Source organism: Oncorhynchus kisutch, linkage group LG14, assembly GCF_002021735.2.
Source record: "Oncorhynchus kisutch isolate 150728-3 linkage group LG14, Okis_V2, whole genome shotgun sequence".
NCBI lineage: Eukaryota > Metazoa > Chordata > Actinopteri > Salmoniformes > Salmonidae > Oncorhynchus > Oncorhynchus kisutch.
The window spans coordinates 8,903,131-8,917,931 of NC_034187.2; the positions used below are offsets into that span (position 1 = coordinate 8,903,131).

The 14,801-nt window shown below is 49.4% G+C and overlaps 1 protein-coding gene across 1 annotated transcript in view; it reads left to right on the top strand.

Moving 5' to 3' along the window:
* The window catches only part of LOC109878620 (neurexin-3a-like), a 665,512-nt gene that overhangs the window by 145,071 nt on the left and 505,640 nt on the right, over window positions 1-14,801 (top strand). The gene's annotated exons all lie outside the window — the stretch shown is intronic.

Below are 14,801 nucleotides of genomic sequence, written 5' to 3' on the forward strand. Positions count from 1 at the left end.
TGTTGCTAGGGAGGGTGAGACAGGTAATAGTGGCTAGGGAGGGTGAGACAGGTAATTGTTAATAGGGAAGGTGAGATAGGTAATAGTGGCTAGGGAGGGTGAGACAGGTAATTGTTGCTAGGGAAGGTGAGACAGGTAATAGTGGCTCGGGAGGGTGAGAGAGGTAATAGTGGCTAGGGAGGGTGAGATAGGTCATTGTTGCTAGGGAGGGTGAGACAGGTAATAGTGGCTCGGGAGGGTGAGACACGTAATAGTGGCTAGGGAAGGTGAGACAGGTAATTGTTGCTAGGGAAGGTGAGATAGGTAATAGTGGCTAGGGAGGGTGAGACAGGTAATTTTTGCTAGGGAAGGTGAGACAGGTAATAGTGGCTCGGATGGTGAGACAGGTAATAGTGGCTCGGAGGGTGAGACAGGTAATAGTGGCTAGGGAGGGTGAGACAGGTAATAGTGGCTAGGGAGGGTGAGACAGGTAATTGTTGCTAGGGAAGGTGAGACAGGTAATAGTGGCTCGGAGGGTGAGACAGGTAATAGTGGCTCGGAGGGTGAGACAGGTAATAGTGGCTAGGGAGGGTGAGACAGGTAATAGTGGCTAGGGAGGGTGAGACAGGTAATTGTTGCTAGGGAAGGTGAGACAGGTAATAGTGGCTCGGAGAGTGAGACAGGTAATTGTTGCTAGGGAAGGTGAGACAGGTAATAGTGGCTAGGGAGGGTGAGATAGGTAATTGTTGCTAGGGAAGGTGAGATAGGTAATTGTTGCTAGGGAAGGTGAGATAGGTAATAGTGGCTCGGAGGGTGAGACAGGAAATTGTTGCTAGGGAAGGTGAGACAGGTAATAGTGGCTCGGGAGGGTGAGACAGGTAATAGTGGCTCGGGAGGGTGAGACAGGTAATAGTGGCTAGGGAAGGTGAGACAGGTAATTGTTGCTAGGGAAGGTGAGATAGGTTATTGTTGCTAGGGAAGGTGAGCCAGGTAATAGTGGCTAGGGAGGGTGAGACAGGTAATAGTGGCTAGGGAGGGTGAGACAGGTAATTGTTGCTAGGGAAGGTGAGACAGGTAATAGTGGCTCGGAGGGTGAGACAGGTAATTGTTGCTAGGGAAGGTGAGATAGGTAATAGTGGCTAGGGAGGGTGAGACAGGTAATAGTGGCTACGGAGGGTGAGACAGGTAATTGTGTCTTGGGAAGGTGAGATAGGTAATAGTGGCTCGGAGGGTGAGACAGGTAATAGTGGCTCGGAGGGTGAGACAGGTAATAGTGGCTAGGGAGGGTGAGACAGGTAGTAGTGGCTCGGGAGGGTGAGACAGGTAATTGTTGCTAGGGAGGATGAGATAGGTAATTGTTGCTAGGGAGGGTGAGATAGGTAATAGTTGCTAGGGAGGGTGAGACAGGTAATTGTTGCTAGGGAAGGTGAGACAGGTAATTGTTGCTAGGGAGGGTGAGACAGGTAATAGTGGCTAGGGAGGGTGAGATAGGTGATTGTTGCTAGGGAAGGTGAGATAGGTAATTGTTGCTAGGGAAGGTGAGATAGGTAATAGTGGCTCGGAGGGTGAGAGGAAATTGTTGCTAGGGAAGGTGAGACAGGTAATAGTGGCTCAGGAGGGTGAGACAGGTAATAGTGGCTAGGGAGGGTGAGACAGGTAATAGTGGCTAGGGAAGGTGAGACAGGTAATTGTTGCTAGGGAAGGTGAGATAGGTAATAATGGCTTGGAGGGTGAGACAGGAAATTGTTGCTAGGGAAGGTGAGACAGGTAATAGTGGCTCGGGAGGGTGAGACAGGTAATAGTGGCTAGGGAGGGTGAGACAGGTAATAGTGGCTAGGGAAGGTGATACAGGTAATAGTGGCTCGGAGGGTGAGACAGGTAATAGTGGCTCAGAGGGTTAGAGAGGTAATAGTGGCTAGGGAGGGTGAGACAGGTAATTGTTGCTAGGGAAGGTGAGACAGGTAATAGTGGCTCGGAGGGTGAGACAGGTAATTGTGTCTTGGAAAGGTGAGATAGGTAATAGTGGCTCGGAGGGTGAGACAGGTAATTGTTGCTAGGGAGGGTGAGATAGGTAATAGTGGCTCGGAGGGTGAGACAGGTAATTGTTGCTAGGGAAGGTAAGATAGGTAATAGTGGCTAGGGAGGGTGAGACAGGTAATAGTGGCTAGGGAGGGTGAGACAGGTAATTGTGTCTTGGGAAGGTGAGATAGGTAATAGTGGCTAGGGAGGGTGAGACAGGTAATAGTGGATAGGGAGGGTGAGACAGGTAATTGTGTCTTGGGAGGGTGAGATAGGTAATAGTGACTAGGGGGGGTGAGACAGGTAATAGTGGCTCGGAGGGTGAGACAGGTAATAGTGGCTCGGAGGGTTTGACAGGTAATAGTGGCTAGGGAGGGTGAGACAGGTAATAGTGGCTAGGGAGGGTGAGATAGGTAATAGTGGCTCGGTGGGTGAGACAGGTAATTGTTGCTAGGAGGGGTGAGATAGGTAATAGTGGCTCGGAGGGTGAGACAGGTAATTGTGTCTTGGGAAGGTGAGATAGGTAATAGTGGCTCGGAGGGTGAGACAGGTAATTGTTGCTAGGGAGGGTGAGATAGGTAATAGTGGCTCGGAGGGTGAGACAGGTAATAGTGGCTAGGGAGGGTGAGACAGGTAATTGTTGCTATTGAATGTGACACAGGTAATAGTGGCTCGGAGGGTGAGACAGGTAATTATTGCTAGGGAAGGTGAGATAGGTAATAGTGGCTAGGGAGGGTGAGACAGGTAATTGTGTCTTGGGAAGGTGAGATAGGTAAAAGTGGCTCGGAGGGTGAGACAGGTAATTGTTGCTAGGGAGGGTGAGATAGGTAATAGTGGCTCGGAGGGTGAGACAGGTAATTGTTGCTAGGAGGGGTGAGATAGGTAATAGTGGCTCAGAGGGTGAGACAGGTAATTGTGTCTTGGGAAGGTGAGACAGGTAATAGTGGCTCGGAGGGTGAGACAGGTAATTGTTGCTAGGGAGGGTGAGATAGGTAATAGTGGCTCGGAGGGTGAGACAGGTAATTGTTGCTATGGAATGTGAGATAGGTAATAGTGGCTCGGAGGGTGAGACAGGTAATAGTGGCTAGGGAGGGTGAGACAGGTAATTGTTGCTATTGAATGTGAGACAGGTAATAGTGGCTCGGAGGGTGAGACAGGTAATTATTGCTAGGGAAGGTGAGATAGGTAATAGTGGCTAGGGAGTGTGAGACAGGTAAAAGTGGCTCGGAGGGTGAGACAGGTAATTGTTGCTAGGGAGGATGAGATAGGTAATTGTTGCTAGGGAGGGTGAGATAGGTAATTGTTTCTAGGGAGGGTGAGACAGGTAATTGTTGCTAGGGAGGGTGAGACAGGTAATTGTTGCTAGGGAGGGTGAGACAGGTAATAGTGGCTAGGGAGGGTGCGACAGGTAATTGTTGCTAGGGAAGGTGAGACAGGTAATTGTTGCTAGGGAGGGTGAGACAGGTAATAGTGGCTAGGGAGGGTGAGATAGGTGATTGTTGCTAGGGAAGGTGAGATAGGTAATTGTTGCTAGGGAAGGTGAGATAGGTAATAGTGGCTCGGAGGGTGAGAGGAAATTGTTGCTAGGGAAGGTGAGACAGGTAATAGTGGCTCGGGAGGGTGAGACAGGTAATTGTTGCTAGGCAAGGTGAGATAGGTAATAATGGCTTGGAGGGTGAGACAGGAAATTGTTGCTAGGGAAGGTGAGACAGGTAATAGTGGCTCGGGAGGGTGAGACAGGTAATAGTGGCTAGGGAGGGTGAGACAGGTAATAGTGGCTAGGGAAGGTGATACAGGTAATAGTGGCTCGGAGGGTGAGACAGGTAATAGTGGCTCAGAGGGTTAGAGAGGTAATAGTGGCTAGGGAGGGTGAGACAGGTAATTGTTGCTAGGGAAGGTGAGACAGGTAATAGTGGCTCGGAGGGTGAGACAGGTAATTGTGTCTTGGAAAGGTGAGATAGGTAATAGTGGCTCGGAGGGTGAGACAGGTAATTGTTGCTAGGGAGGGTGAGATAGGTAATAGTGGCTCGGAGGGTGAGACAGGTAATTGTTGCTAGGGAGGGTGAGATAGGTAATAGTGGCTAGGGAGGGTGAGACAGGTAATAGTGGCTAGGGAGGGTGAGACAGGTAATTGTGTCTTGGGAAGGTGAGATAGGTAATAGTGGCTAGGGAGGGTGAGACAGGTAATAGTGGCTAGGGAGGGTGAGACAGGTAATTGTGTCTTGGGAGGGTGAGATAGGTAATAGTGACTAGGGGGGGTGAGACAGGTAATAGTGGCTCGGAGGGTGAGACAGGTAATAGTGGCCCCGGGGGTTTGACAGGTAATAGTGGCTAGGGAGGGTGAGACAGGTAATAGTGGCTAGGGAGGGTGAGATAGGTAATAGTGGCTCGGTGGGTGAGACAGGTAATTGTTGCTAGGAGGGGTGAGATAGGTAATAGTGGCTCGGAGGGTGAGACAGGTAATTGTGTCTTGGGAAGGTGAGATAGGTAATAGTGGCTCGGAGGGTGAGACAGGTAATTGTTGCTAGGGAGGGTGAGATAGGTAATAGTGGCTCGGAGGGTGAGACAGGTAATAGTGGCTAGGGAGGGTGAGACAGGTAATTGTTGCTATTGAATGTGAGACAGGTAATAGTGGCTCGGAGGGTGAGACAGGTAATTATTGCTAGGGAAGGTGAGATAGGTAATAGTGGCTAGGGAGGGTGAGACAGGTAATTGTGTCTTGGGAAGGTGAGATAGGTAAAAGTGGCTCGGAGGGTGAGACAGGTAATTGTTGCTAGGGAGGGTGAGATAGGTAATAGTGGCTCGGAGGGTGAGACAGGTAATTGTTGCTAGGAGGGGTGAGATAGGTAATAGTGGCTCAGAGGGTGAGACAGGTAATTGTGTCTTGGGAAGGTGAGATAGGTAATAGTGGCTCGGAGGGTGAGACAGGTAATTGTTGCTAGGGAGGGTGAGATAGGTAATAGTGGCTCGGAGGGTGAGACAGGTAATTGTTGCTATGGAATGTGAGATAGGTAATAGTGGCTCGGAGGGTGAGACAGGTAATAGTGGCTAGGGAGGGTGAGACAGGTAATTGTTGCTATTGAATGTGAGACAGGTAATAGTGGCTAGGGAGGGTGAGACAGGTAATTGTTGCTATTGAATGTGAGACAGGTAATAGTGGCTAGGGAGTGTGAGACAGGTAAAAGTGGCTCGGAGGGTGAGACAGGTAATTGTTGCTAGGGAGGGTGAGATAGGTAATAGTGGCTCGGAGGGTGAGACAGGTAATTGTTGCTAGGGAGGTGAGATAGGTAATAGTGGCTCGGAGGGTGAGACAGGTAATTGTGTCTTGGGAAGGTGAGATAGGTAATAGTGGCTCGGAGGGTGAGACAGGTAATTGTTGCTAGGGAGGGTGAGATAGGTAATAGTGGCTCGGAGGGTGAGACAGGTAATTGTTGCTAGGGAGGGTGAGATAGGTGATAGTGGCTCGGAGGGTGAGACAGGTAATTGTGTCTTGGGAAGGTGAGATAGGTAATAGTGGCTCGGAGGGTGAGACAGGTAATAGTGGCTAGGGAGGGTGAGACAGGTAATAGTGGCTAGGGAGGGTGAGACAGGTAATTGTGTCTTGGGAAGGTGAGATAGGAAATAGTGGCTAGGGAGGGTGAGACAGGTAATAGTGGCTCGGAGGGTGAGACAGGTAATAGTGGCTAGGGAGGGTGAGACAGGTAATAGTGGCTAGGGAGGGTGAGATAGGTAATAGTGGCTCGGAGGGTGAGACAGGTAATTGTTGCTAGGAGGGGTGAGATAGGTAATAGTGGCTCGGAGGGTGAGACAGGTAATTGTGTCTTGGGAAGATGAGATAGGTAATAGTGGCTCGGAGGGTGAGACAGGTAATTGTTGCTAGGGAGGGTGAGATAGGTAATAGTGGCTCGGAGGGAGGGTGAGACAGGTAATTGTTGCTATGGAAGGTGAGATAGGTAATAGTGGCTCGGAGGGTGAGACAGGTAATAGTGGCTAGGGAGGGTGAGACAGGTAATTGTTGCTATTGAAGGAGAGACAGGTAATAGTGGCTCGGAGGGTGAGACAGGTAATTATTGCTAGGGAAGGTGAGATAGGTAATAGTGGCTAGGGAGGGTGAGACAGGTAATAGTGGCTAGGGAGGGTGAGACAGGTAATTGTGTCTTGGGAAGGTGAGATAGGTAAAAGTGGCTCGGAGGGTGAGACAGGTAATTGTTGCTAGGGAGGGTGAGATAGGTAATAGTGGCTCGGAGGGTGAGACAGGTAATTGTTGCTAGGGAGGGTGAGACAGGTAATTGTTGCTAGGGAGGGTGAGACAGGTAATAGTGGCTAGGGAGGGTGCGACAGGTAATTGTTGCTAGGGAAGGTGAGACAGGTAATTGTTGCTAGGGAGGGTGAGACAGGTAATAGTGGCTAGGGAGGGTGAGATAGGTGATTGTTGCTAGGGAAGGTGAGATAGGTAATTGTTGCTAGGGAAGGTGAGATAGGTAATAGTGGCTCGGAGGGTGAGAGGAAATTGTTGCTAGGGAAGGTGAGACAGGTAATAGTGGCTCGGGAGGGTGAGACAGGTAATAGTGGCTAGGGAGGGTGAGACAGGTAATAGTGGCTAGGGAAGGTGAGACAGGTAATTGTTGCTAGGCAAGGTGAGATAGGTAATAATGGCTTGGAGGGTGAGACAGGAAATTGTTGCTAGGGAAGGTGAGACAGGTAATAGTGGCTCGGGAGGGTGAGACAGGTAATAGTGGCTAGGGAGGGTGAGACAGGTAATAGTGGCTAGGGAAGGTGATACAGGTAATAGTGGCTCGGAGGGTGAGACAGGTAATAGTGGCTCAGAGGGTTAGAGAGGTAATAGTGGCTAGGGAGGGTGAGACAGGTAATTATTGCTAGGGAAGGTTAGACAGGTAATAGTGGCTCGGAGGGTGAGACAGGTAATTGTGTCTTGGAAAGGTGAGATAGGTAATAGTGGCTCGGAGGGTGAGACAGGTAATTGTTGCTAGGGAGGGTGAGATAGGTAATAGTGGCTCGGAGGGTGAGACAGGTAATTGTTGCTAGGGAAGGTGAGATAGGTAATAGTGGCTAGGGAGGGTGAGACAGGTAATAGTGGCTAGGGAGGGTGAGACAGGTAATTGTGTCTTGGGAAGGTGAGATAGGTAATAGTGGCTAGGGAGGGTGAGACAGGTAATAGTGGCTAGGGAGGGTGAGACAGGTAATTGTGTCTTGGGAGGGTGAGATAGGTAATAGTGACTAGGGGGGGTGAGACAGGTAATAGTGGCTAGGGAGGGTGAGATAGGTAATAGTGGCTCGGTGGGTGAGACAGGTAATTGTTGCTAGGAGGGGTGAGATAGGTAATAGTGGCTCGGAGGGTGAGACAGGTAATTGTGTCTTGGGAAGGTGAGATAGGTAATAGTGGCTCGGAGGGTGAGACAGGTAATTGTTGCTAGGGAGGTGAGATAGGTAATAGTGGCTCGGAGGGTGAGACAGGTAATTGTGTCTTGGGAAGGTGAGATAGGTAATAGTGGCTCGGAGGGTGAGACAGGTAATTGTTGCTAGGGAGGGTGAGATAGGTAATAGTGGCTCGGAGGGTGAGACAGGTAATTGTTGCTAGGGAGGGTGAGATAGGTAATAGTGGCTCGGAGGGTGAGACAGGTAATTGTGTCTTGGGAAGGTGAGATAGGTAATAGTGGCTCGGAGGGTGAGACAGGTAATAGTGGCTAGGGAGGGTGAGACAGTTAATAGTGGCTAGGGAGGGTGAGACAGGTAATTGTGTCTTGGGAAGGTGAGATAGGTAATAGTGGCTAGGGAGGGTGAGACAGGTATTAGTGGCTAGGGAGGGTGAGACAGGTAATTGTTTCTTGGGAGGGTGAGATAGGAAATAGTGGCTAGGGAGGGTGAGACAGGTAATAGTGGCTCGGAGGGTGAGACAGGTAATAGTGGCTAGGGAGGGTGAGACAGGTAATAGTGGCTAGGGAGGGTGAGATAGGTAATAGTGGCTCGGAGGGTGAGACAGGTAATTGTTGCTAGGAGGGGTGAGATAGGTAATAGTGGCTCGGAGGGTGAGACAGGTAATTGTGTCTTGGGAAGATGAGATAGGTAATAGTGGCTCGGAGTGTGAGACAGGTAATTGTTGCTAGGGAGGGTGAGATAGGTAATAGTGGCTCAGAGGGTGAGACAGGTAATTGTTGCTATGGAAGGTGAGATAGGTAATAGTGGCTCGGAGGGTGAGACAGGTAATAGTGGCTAGGGAGGGTGAGACAGGTAATTGTTGCTATTGAAGGAGAGACAGGTAATAGTGGCTCGGAGGGTGAGACAGGTAATTATTGCTAGGGAAGGTGAGATAGGTAATAGTGGCTAGGGAGGGTGAGACAGGTAATAGTGGCTAGGGAGGGTGAGACAGATAATTGTGTCTTGGGAAGGTGAGATAGGTAAAAGTGGCTCGGAGGGTGAGACAGGTAATTGTTGCTAGGGAGGGTGAGATAGGTAATAGTGGCTCGGAGGGTGAGACAGGTAATTGTTGCTAGGGAGGTGAGATAGGTAATAGTGGCTCGGAGGGTGAGACAAGTAATTGTGTCTTGGGAAGGTGACATAGGTAATAGTGGCTCGGAGGGTGAGACAGGTAATTGTTGCTAGGGAGGGTGAGATAGGTAATAGTGGCTCGGAGGGTGAGACAGGTAATTGTTGCTAGGGAGGGTGAGATAGGTAATAGTGGCTCGGAGGGTGAGACAGGTAATTGTGTCTTGGGAAGGTGAGATAGGTAATAGTGGCTCGGAGGGTGAGACAGGTAATTGTTGCTAGGGAGGGTGAGATAGGTAATAGTGGCTCGGAGGGTGAGACAGGTAATTGTGTCTTGGGAAGGTGAGATAGGTAATAGTGGCTCGGAGGGTGAGACAGGTAATTGTTGCTAGGGAGGGTGAGATAGGTAATAGTGGCTCGGAGGGTGAGACAGGTAATTGTTGCTAGGGAGGGTGAGATAGGTAATAGTGGCTCGGAGGGTGAGACAGGTAATTGTTGCTAGGGAGGGTGAGATAGGTAATAGTGGCTCGGAGGGTGAGACAGGTAATTGTGTCTTGGGAAGGTGAGATAGGTAATAGTGGCTCGGAGGGTGAGACAGGTAATTGTTGCTAGGGAGGGTGAGATAGGTAATAGTGGCTCGGAGGGTGAGACATGTAATTGTGTCTTGGGAAGGTGAGATAGGTAATAGTGGCTCGGAGGGTGAGACAGGTAATTGTTGCTAGGGAGGGTGAGATAGGTAATAGTGGCTCGGAGGGTGAGACAGGTAATTGTTGCTAGGGAAGGTGAGATAGGTAATAGTGGCTAGGGAGGGTGAGACAGGTAATAGTGGCTAGGGAGGGTGAGACAGGTAATTGTGTCTTGGGAAGGTGAGATAGGTAATAGTGGCTAGGGAGGGTGAGACAGGTAATAATGGCTAGGGAGGGTGAGACAGGTAATTGTGTCTTGGGAAGGTGAGATAGGTAATAGTGGCTCGGAGGGTGAGACAGGTAATTGTTGCTAGGGAAGGTGAGATAGGTAATAGTGGCTAGGGAGGGTGAGACAGGTAATAGTGGCTAGGGAGGGTGAGACAGGTAATTGTGTCTTGGGAAGGTGAGATAGGTAATCGTGGCTCGGAGGGTGAGACAGGTAATAGTGGCTAGGGAGGGTGAGACAGGTAATTGTTGCTATTGAAGGAGAGACAGGTAATAGTGGCTCGGAGGGTGAGACAGGTAATTATTACTAGGGAAGGTGAGATAGGTAATAGTGGCTAGGGAGGGTGAGACAGGTAATAGTGGCTAGGGAGGGTGAGACAGGTAATTGTGTCTTGGGAAGGTGAGATAGGTAAAAGTGGCTCGGAGGGTGAGACAGGTAATTGTTGCTAGGGAGGGTGAGATAGGTAATAGTGGCTCGGAGGGTGAGACAGGTAATTGTTGCTAGGGAGGTGAGATAGGTAATAGTGGCTCGGAGGGTGAGACAGGTAATTGTGTCTTGGGAAGGTGAGATAGGTAATAGTGGCTCGGAGGGTGAGACAGGTAATTGTTGCTAGGGAGGGTGAGATAGGTAATAGTGGCTCGGAGGGTGAGACAGGTAATTGTTGCTAGGGAGGGTGAGATAGGTAATAGTGGCTCGGAGGGTGAGACAGGTAATTGTGTCTTGGGAAGGTGAGATAGGTAATAGTGGCTCGGAGGGTGAGACAGGTAATTGTTGCTAGGGAGGGTGAGATAGGTAATAGTGGCTCGGAGGGTGAGACAGGTAATTGTTGCTAGGGAGGGTGAGATAGGTAATAGTGGCTCGGAGGGTGAGACAGGTAATTGTGTCTTGGGAAGGTGAGATAGGTAATAGTGGCTCGGAGGGTGAGACAGGTAATTGTTGCTAGGGAGGGTGAGATAGGTAATAGTGGCTCGGAGGGTGAGACAGGTAATTGTTGCTAGGGAAGGTGAGATAGGTAATAGTGGCTAGGGAGGGTGAGACTGGTAATAGTGGCTAGGGAGGGTGAGACAGGTAATTGTGTCTTGGGAAGGTGAGATAGGTAATAGTGGCTAGGGAGGGTGAGACAGGTAATAATGGCTAGGGAGGGTGAGACAGGTAATTGTGTCTTGGGAGGGTGAGATAGGTAATAGTGGCTCGGAGGGTGAGACAGGTAATAGTGGCTCGGAGGGTGAGACAGGTAATAGTGGCTCGGAGGGTGAGACAGGTAATAGTGGCTAGGGAGGGTGAGATAGGTAATAGTGGCTCGGAGGGTGAGACAGGTAATAGTGGCTAGGGAGGGTGAGATAGGTAATAGTGGCTAGGGAGGGTGAGACAGGTAATTGTTGCTCGGAGGGTGAGACAGGTAATAGTGGCTCGGAGGGTGAGACAGGTAATAGTGGCTAGGGAGGGTGAGACAGGTAATAGTGGCTCGGTGGGTGAGACAGGTAATAGTGGCTAGGGAGGGTGAGATAGGTAATAGTGGCTAGGGAGGGTGAGACTGGTAATAGTGGCTAGGGAGGGTGAGACAGGTAATTGTGTCTTGGGAAGGTGAGATAGGTAATAGTGGCTAGGGAGGGTGAGACAGGTAATAATGGCTAGGGAGGGTGAGACAGGTAATTGTGTCTTGGGAGGGTGAGATAGGTAATAGTGGCTCGGAGGGTGAGACAGGTAATAGTGGCTCGGAGGGTGAGACAGGTAATAGTGGCTCGGAGGGTGAGACAGGTAATAGTGGCTAGGGAGGGTGAGATAGGTAATAGTGGCTCGGAGGGTGAGACAGGTAATAGTGGCTAGGGAGGGTGAGATAGGTAATAGTGGCTAGGGAGGGTGAGACAGGTAATTGTTGCTCGGAGGGTGAGACAGGTAATAGTGGCTCGGAGGGTGAGACAGGTAATAGTGGCTAGGGAGGGTGAGACAGGTAATAGTGGCTCGGTGGGTGAGACAGGTAATAGTGGCTAGGGAGGGTGAGATAGGTAATAGTGGCTAGGGAGGGTGAGACAGGTAATTGTTGCTAGGAGGGGTGAGATAGGTAATAGTGGCTCGGAGGGTGAGACAGGTAATTGTGTCTTGGGAAGATGAGATAGGTAATAGTGGCTCGGAGGGTGAGACAGGTAATTGTTGCTAGGGAGGTGAGATAGGTAATAGTGGCTCGGAGGGTGAGACAGGTAATTGTTGCTATGGAAGGTGAGATAGGTAATAGTGGCTCGGAGGGTGAGACAAGTAATAGTGGCTAGGGAGGGTGAGACAGGTAATTGTTGCTATTGAAGAAGAGACAGGTAATAGTGGCTCGGAGGGTGAGACAGGTAATTATTGCTAGGGAAGGTGAGATAGGTAATAGTGGCTAGGGAGGGTGAGACAGGTAATAGTGGCTAGGGAGGGTGAGACAGGTAATTGTGTCTTGGGAAGGTGAGATAGGTAAAAGTGGCTCGGAGGGTGAGACAGGTAATTGTTGCTAGGGAGGGTTGAGATAGGTAATAGTGGCTCGGAGGGTGAGACAGGTAATTGTTGCTAGGGAGGTGAGATAGGTAATAGTGGCTCGGAGGGTGAGACAGGTAATTGTGTCTTGGGAAGGTGAGATAGGTAATAGTGGCTCGGAGGGTGAGACAGGTAATTGTTGCTAGGGAGGGTGAGATAGGTAATAGTGGCTCGGAGGGTGAGACAGGTAATTGTGTCTTGGGAAGGTGAGATAGGTAATAGTGGCTCGGAGGGTGAGACAGGTAATTGTTGCTAGGGAGGGTGAGATAGGTAATAGTGGCTCGGAGGGTGAGACAGGTAATTGTGTCTTGGGAAGGTGAGATAGGTAATAGTGGCTCGGAGGGTGAGACAGGTAATTGTTGCTAGGGAGGGTGAGATAGGTAATAGTGGCTCGGAGGGTGAGACAGGTAATTGTTGCTAGGGAGGGTGAGATAGGTAATAGTGGCTCGGAGGGTGAGACAGGTAATTGTTGCTAGGGAGGGTGAGATAGGTAATAGTGGCTCGGAGGGTGAGACAGGTAATTGTGTCTTGGGAAGGTGAGATAGGTAATAGTGGCTCGGAGGGTGAGACAGGTAATTGTTGCTAGGGAGGGTGAGATAGGTAATAGTGGCTCGGAGGGTGAGACAGGTAATTGTTGCTAGGGAGGGTGAGATAGGTAATAGTGGCTCGGAGGGTGAGACAGGTAATTGTGTCTTGGGAAGGTGAGATAGGTAATAGTGGCTCGGAGGGTGAGACAGGTAATTGTTGCTAGGGAGGGTGAGATAGGTAATAGTGGCTCGGAGGGTGAGACAGGTAATTTTTGCTAGGGAAGGTGAGATAGGTAATAGTGGCTAGGGAGGGTGAGACAGGTAATAGTGGCTAGGGAGGGTGAGACAGGTAATTGTGTCTTGGGAAGGTGAGATAGGTAATAGTGGCTAGGGAGGGTGAGACAGGTAATAGTGGCTCGGAGGGTGAGACAGGTAATAGTGGCTCGGAGGGTGAGACAGGTAATAGTGGCTAGGGAGGGTGAGATAGGTAATAGTGGCTATGGAGGGTGAGACAGGTAATAGTGGCTCGGAGGGTGAGACAGGTAATAGTGGCTAGGGAGGATGAGACAGGTAATAGTGGCTCGGAGGGTGAGACAGGTAATAGTGGCTAGGGAGGGTGAGACAGGTAATAGTGGCTCGGAGGGTGAGACAGGTAATAGTGGCTAGGGAGGTGAGACAGGTAATAGTGGCTAGGGAGGGTGAGACAGGTAATTGTGGCTAGGGAGGGTGAGACAGGTAATAGTGGCTCGGAGGGTGAGACAGGTAATTGTGGCTAGGGAGGGTGAGACAGGTAATTGTGGCTAGGGAGGGTGAGACAGGTAATAGTGGCTAGGGAGGGTGAGATAGGTTATAGTGGCTAGGGAGGGTGAGACAGGTAATAGTGGCTCGGAGGGTGAGACAGGTAATAGTGGCTCGGAGGGTGAGATAGGTAATAGTGGCTCGGAGGGTGAGACAGGTAATAGTGGCTCGGAGGGTGAGACAGGTAATAGTGGCTCGGAGGGTGAGACAGGTAATAGTGGCTAGGGAGGGTGAGACAGGTAATAGTGGCTCGGAGAGTGAGACAGGTAATAGTGGCTCGGAGGGTGACTTGGGTTCAGTTCCTAAATAGTTTTTATTGAGCGTCATACATTCATACATCTCCTGTTCTTTTAGTTTGTTGATCATAGGTGGAAAAGTTCACAAGAATTCCTACATTTCGTTTGATTTAGTTTTCTTCTTCGTAAGACTCTATATTTTTAATCGCACTATGTAATTACTGTTTACTAAAAACATTGTTTATTTCATGCCTACTTTGACTTACTTTCCCGTATTCATTTTCTCCACATTTCCTGAATTCCAAGCGCACCAATTTCCTGTCACATTTCCCTCTGTCCATCAAGGCTCACTGTTGGCCTCTGTGATCAGAACTCCCCACTATTCTCTGTCTCTCTCTTTCTCTCTCTCTGTCTCTCTGTCTCTGTCTCTGTCTCTCTCTCTCTCTCTGTCTCTCTCTCTGTCTCTCTCTCTCTCTCTCTCTCTCTCTCTCTCTCTCTCTCCCTCTCTCTCTGTCTCTCTCTCTCTCTCTGTCCCTGTCTCTCTCTGTCTCTGTCTGTCTCTCTCTCTCTCTCTCTCTCTCTCTCTCTCTCTCTCTCTCTCTCTCTCTCTCTCCCAGAAGCCATCACACATTTGATGTGTTCAGGAGACTGCTTCTTCCTATTCTCTCACTCTCTCTCTCTATCTCTCCCTGATCGTGGCTGCTGGCAGAGGGAAGCTCCAGTCAACCACAATGGCTCCTGTTTACTCTAGACTGATCTCAGTTCAGCTGTAAAATTGCCCAGAAATCCACATTCTGAAATATGCTAATAGTCAAGGTCTTGTTCCCTTTCACCTCCTCAGTGAGAGTGGATGGAGGGAGGTTTCTGGCTCTAGGTGAGGGGCCAAAGATAGACTAGGACAATGGATTTCAACTATGAGATGTAAGGAATTTGTAGTTAGATTATAATTTGTAACAATTTTAATTTAGACTGTATTTTGTAAAATACATTAACGTCAGATGTTGTTTTTGACATTTCATTTGAAATATTTTATATTACTATGACTAAGGTTCATCCCTCTACCTATGGAATAGTTTGGAATTACACATTGAGTTATAGTCCATAGAGTATCCCCCAGTCTTTCTCTTTCTCAATCACTCTCTCTCTGGCTTATCTCCCTGGGAACAAGCTTTTGTAGAAAATGACATCTAACTACTCATGGAATGAATCATTGTCCTACTGACCGTTGCCAAACCAGCTATTGTACTAACAACACCCAATCCAAAGTCTTCATCATTCTTTATTCATGTTGTTTATTTGGTTTGTTTATTCATTAACA